The sequence below is a fragment of the Salvelinus sp. IW2-2015 genome, linkage group LG15 (genome assembly GCF_002910315.2).
Source record: "Salvelinus sp. IW2-2015 linkage group LG15, ASM291031v2, whole genome shotgun sequence".
NCBI classification, from domain to species: Eukaryota; Metazoa; Chordata; class Actinopteri; order Salmoniformes; family Salmonidae; genus Salvelinus; species Salvelinus sp. IW2-2015.
In genome coordinates, this window is record NC_036855.1 from 42,273,364 (window position 1) to 42,279,425 (window position 6,062).

Here is a 6,062-nt window from a genome sequence, read left to right on the forward strand (position 1 = left end):
CCCGTCAACGGGATCGACTTGACAACAGCCAGTGAAAGTGCAGGGCGACTTCAAACAACAGAAATCTCATAATTAAATTCTCAAACATACAAGTATTTTACACCATTTTAAAGATAAACTTGTTGTAAATCCAACCACAGTGTCAATTTCAAAAAGGCATTACGACGAAAGCATACCATGCGATTATGTTAGGTCAGTACCTAGCACAGAAAAACACGCCATTTTTCCAGCCAAAGAGAGGAGTCACAAAAAGCAGAAATAGAGATAAAATGAATCACTAACCTTTGACGATCTTCATCAGACGACATTATAGGACTTCATGTTACACAATACATGTATGTTTTGTTCGATAAAGTTCATATTTATATTCAAAAACTTAGTTTACATTGGCGCGTTATGTTCGTAATGTTTTGCATTCAAAACATCCGCGATTTTGCAGAGAGCCACATCAATTTACAGAATACTCATAATAAACATTGTAAAAGATACAAGTATTATACATGGACTTTAGATAAACTTCTCCTTAATGCAACCGTGTGTCAGATTTCAAAAACTTTACGGAAAAAGCACACCATGCTATAACTGAGTACAGAGTCAGAGACCTAAAACAAGCATACAGATATACGCCATGTGTTGGAGTAACAGAAGTCATAAATAGCATTATAAATATTCACTGACCTTTGATGATCTTCATCAAAATGCACTCCAGGAATCCCAGTTCACATAAATGTTTTTTTTGTTCAATACGTCATAATTTATGTCCAAATACTCCTTTTTGTTCGCGCGTTTACTTCCAAAATCCAAATTGATGACGCAGGCCAGACGAAAAGTAAAAAAATTCCATTACAGTTCGTAGAAACATGTCAAACGTAGAATGTTTTTAACATAATCTTCAATAATGTTTCAACCGGAGAATCCTTTGTCTGTAGAAATGCGATGGAACGCGGCTAACTCTCCAGAGCCCTGACTCAAACAGTCCATACCCCCTTCTTCACATTAGAAGCATCAAACAAGGTTTTAAAGATGTTGACATCTAGTGGAAGCTTGGAAAGTGCATATGACCCAAACAGTATATTGGATAGGCAAACCTCAGATTTCCCACTTCCTGGTTGGATTTTTTCTCAGGTTTTGCCTGCCATATGAGTTCTGTTATACTCACAGACATCATTCAAACAGTTTTGAAAACTTGAGAGTGTTTTCTATCAAATCTACTAATAATATGCATATTTAGCTTCAGGGACTGAGTAGCAGGCAGTTTACTCTGGGCACTTATTCATCAAGCTACTCATGCTCAGCTCAGCATAAGAGTTAATGTTTTTATTCTTAGAGAAACTTAGACTACAATTAGGGTGTGGAAATGTTAGATTATTATTCTCTTACTGTAGTGCTGTAGCCTAATCCCAACAGTCACATTGAACAGTGCCCATGTGGCGCAGCAGTCTAAGACACTGTATTGCAGTGCAAACTGTGTTGCTACAGATGTTGGTTCAATACTGTGCCGGCTGCGACCGGGAGACCCATGAGGCAATGGTCGGCTTTTGGTTCCTCTCCTCTAATACAGAAATTAATCATTCTAAATAACGAACTGGCTTTATTTACAAATTAGTAACATTGTCTCACCCATGTTCAAGAATGGCTTTTTCTCGCTCACTTTACGTTATTTGAACAAAATCATCTCCAAATCTCGTTATTTTAAACAAGCGATTATTATTAATTATTAGCATTATATAAAGCCCCTTAGATATTCTCACAGATATATTATTAACCCTGTTTTTCACAAGCGTAGCAGGCTGTGAACAATGCAACAACATTTCTAGGATGGGTATTAGCAGGACAATATATATTGATCATGGCTCCCGAGTGGCGCACAATGAGATTGCCTTGCAGTTCTCCAGCTTTATCCATTGAGATAGCAGTGGCGCACGAGGCTCAAGCACGGGGCAGGGGCACGGGCGGGTCACAGAGCAGCGTACAGAAACCTAGCCTATGGGGGGAGAGGGGGGGAGACCCGCCTCACTGGGTAGCACAGAACAACACTTTAGGGGCATTGCACTAATAATGGAGGTGACTAGGGAACGTTCCTGCTGTTCTTGTGCTTGTCTGCACGTTCAAACTAAAACAATGTACTAATAATGGCGTGAAAAATGCCCCCAGAAATGTAAAATATTAAAGCATTAGACCATTCACTAAAGTGTCAGTCAAAAGTTATACTTAAATCCGAACTGGATTTGACGAAAAATGTAAAGAAAAGCGACATTTGTAAATCCCAAACTCTAAACAGGAAGTTACAAGAGTGCTGTGTTTTTATTTCAGTAGTGATGGACAGTAGTGATTTTGAAAACAGGTTTTCAAACACTTGTTTCACAAGGGTACTGTAGTATTGTAGCAGGTGTTTTATGCTAATAGCTTTATGCTATTAGCAGGACAATAGACTCTTTATAGCCCGGCTACTGTGGGTGTGAACATCCCCCAACTTGCAATGTATTCGATGCTTAAGTACTCTAAAGTGTTACATTTCGAACTCAAACAGCAGTACAGTATTTCTTCATCAACATCTTTATGCTTTCATTAATAAAATAACGAGAAAAAAGACATTCAAAATGCAGATGTTTATTTAAACTATATTTTACTTGCACTTCCCCCAGCTCCACGACCACGAGTAAAATTTTGCTGAGATTATCAATGTATTGACCAGTTTATGCCCTCATTTGCAATACAAACCCGGGCGGCAGTGTGTTTTGGTCATTGTCTGCATTTGGAGAAGAAAAAAATACATTTAGCTTAACAGCCAACTTTAGTACAGAGAAATCAAGAAATTTGAGAAGCCATGAAACTGAACGTGAATTATTGTGGAACACATAGCAGTCCGTGAGGTGTAGGCTACAATATTTTATGTACCTTTTGCTTTGTAAATAGCCACACTTACCATCAAAAATCAAATATGGCCTGGTGCTGGCGAGAAATTGCCCCACACATGGAGTTTGAGAGGATGTTTGGGACTCGACTTGCTTGATCTTCTTCCTTTTTTTCTGTAGCAATTTTGAGCAAATTACTCAAGGGCACGGTTGATTCTTCTGTGAAGATGACGTCATTGAATGTCTCGCCAGAATTGATCAATGCCTGAGCCTGCTGGAGCCAAGTTCTTTGTTTATCAGACGAATCATTGGGTCGAAACTACAGAACAGTACAAAACAAGCGAACACACGTTTAATATTCTGAAAAATATATATATACACGCTGAAGTTGGAAGTTTACATACACCTTAGCCAAATACATTTACACTCAGTTTCACATCCTTGCCAAGGTCCAGAGTTAACAGCAAGGATCCGGTGGAGTATTGGGCTCTAGTCGTGTATGAGTGGGGTTCGGGTAAACAGCTGAGTAGGCCGGGGGTGGGCCTCAGGGATAGCTTCGGTACTGGGTGCCACGGAGGGTGCAAGCTAGCTGTGAGCTAGCTAGCTGCAAGCTGTGAGCTAGCTAGCTGCAAGCTAGCTGTGAGGATCAGAAGTAGTGGCTCAGGGATTACGGCAGGAATCCGGCGTTGTTGTGGAGAGACAGTCCGATGCTGGTAGATTGGCGAGTAATATCCAGGCTAAGAACAGGGCTGGTGTCTGTGCAGAAGGTAAAGGCTGCTAGCAGTGGCTAAAAATGACTAAATAGCTTGTAGCTGATTAGCTGGTTAGTTACTGGAGGTTCTTGAATGTGTTCCAAAGTTAAAAATAATAGCGATTCCGTATCACATTGGGTGAGGCAGGTTACCGGAAGGTATAATCGAATTAAAAATCGAAAAGAGATAGATTTTTTTTAAAAATATATACAAAAAATACGAAAAATACAAAAGTACAAGAGAGGACGAACAAAAACACGCCTACACTGCTACGCCATCTTGGATCAAGCTGGGGAGCAGTGTGGCAACACAGGTCAGTATGGGGAGAGTGGTGCCCCCGCTGGAGGAAAGAGCACATCAATGTACTAGAACTTCAGACAGTTTACCTAGTCCTGAATAACCTTCTGACGGTTCTCAAACACAAACATGTCCTGATACAATCAGGCAATAGTGTTCCACATCAACCATCAAGGGGGAACGAGGTATGTACGGTCCCTACAGGTGGCCCAATTACTCTTGATATGGGCCCTACCACATCTGGCCCCCCTACGAGCCATTCATCTCCCAGGTGTAACAGTTGTTAAAGTACTATGTGAATTTCACCAGGTTCATATATTAATATGTCATTTTGATTTGTTATTATGCATGCCTGCATCCTGGGAGTAGGGGAGTGTGTGCTTACGTTTTGCCCTGCGTGTTCGTGCTCAAATCATTTTGATGCACTATGAGAGGTAGGCACGCTTTTTCTGTCGACTTCAGAAAAGTTTGATTCTTTTAAGCACAAAGTCATACACACAGTGTTTTGTTCATGAATAATGTTGTATATTTAGAGGTTACTCATAAGTGGATGGTATTGTTAAGATGCACTTGTAATTGTACTTTTTAGGATGATATCAACATTCTGAATTCAACATGTGGTTAATAGCTAGCTAAGCTTTTAGCAGGCTATTGTATGTGTGAACGAAGGCTAGCTCCTCGAATGATCCCAGTCCCTTGTATTGTGCATCTGTTGTAGAAAGAGGCGACGATTCGTAGAACATATGTGATCAACAAATGTTTTATTTTATTTTGGATGCAGGTATGTGGTTTTATATATGTAAAATATGTTATGTGTTGATGCATAATAAGGAGAGGCTGTACTAATTTTTGTATTCGAAAATCATTTTGATGCACTATGAGAGAAAGAGGCGACGATTCCCAGAACATATGTGCTCTACAAATGTTTTATTTTATTTTGCAGATGCAGATGCAGGATGCAGAGAGTGAATTCTGCTTAATTAAAACTACCTGATATCCAAAGTCCACTTCTATATTCTCAATCAACCACACAAAATGTAGAGTTACAGCGGTGCAATACAGCACCGGTTACACAGGCAAGGTGAACAAGGTGGCAGATTTCTTGTCGTGACAGAAACTGGCCCCAGGGAAATGGAGACTTCACGCACAAGTAGTGAAGATGATATGGCAGTGGTTCGTAACAGCACACGTGGACTAAATTACAGACCTCTACATGCTTTGTAAGTAAGAAAACCTGCAAAATCGGCAGTGTATCAAATACTTGTTCTCCCACTGTAGGTCCGTTATGGTGCAATCAATGTATTGTTTAATGTTGTGTAGTGGCTTTGCTGGAATGCATACATGTTTGGGGGGGGGGGGGTTTGCCCACCAAGATTTACATGCTAAAATCGATCTATTTGACTCAGAGTTATTACATTTGGCAACACGTTCATGCAAGCTATTATGTTTTAGCTAGACTCTTGGAAATGTTGGTTTGAAGACGTCCATCTATATATGCTATATACCTAATTTGGTCAGAGGTTCTGGAGAAAATGGTGTTTAAAATTGTCAACATCATTACAAATGGTCCAAAATACATCAAAGCATATTGAATGATCTGTTTGATGTTGAGTTCTGATATTTGGCAAGCATCGCAAGGAATACAAGAGTAGTTCATCCTAGGGTGTGTGTCCAATTAGTCCTAATGGTGCACATTGCTTGAACCCCTGCATTTCTGCTTGCAGCTTTAATGATTGTTATAACTATACCTATTCTGCCATTATTGTGAGAAAAAAAAATGAATTCTCGTGAGATAATAAGACCTAGGGGATGCACATTTATGATGTAAAGGGCATGAGAACACCCTCTCATGCAATGCATGCCAATTGGCCACATGGTGGCGCTATAGCATTGAACATTTTAAATGATCCAAGAAGCTGCAGTCCAAGACCTCCAGTGAAGTCATCATTGCGCACATCTGCTGTCATCATCTGCTGTCTACAGGTAATGTATTCCACCTCCTCCTTTTCCCACACTCCTGTCCCTCCTCCTGTCATGGCCTGCTTGCTCTGCTCTGTGTATGTCTGTAAGTTCTGAGGCATATTTTTTAGAGGTTTCTGGTAGTCAGCCACTCTGCTTTGTGTCAGTCTGTATGGTTAGGGCAGGCCTAATTTAGAAT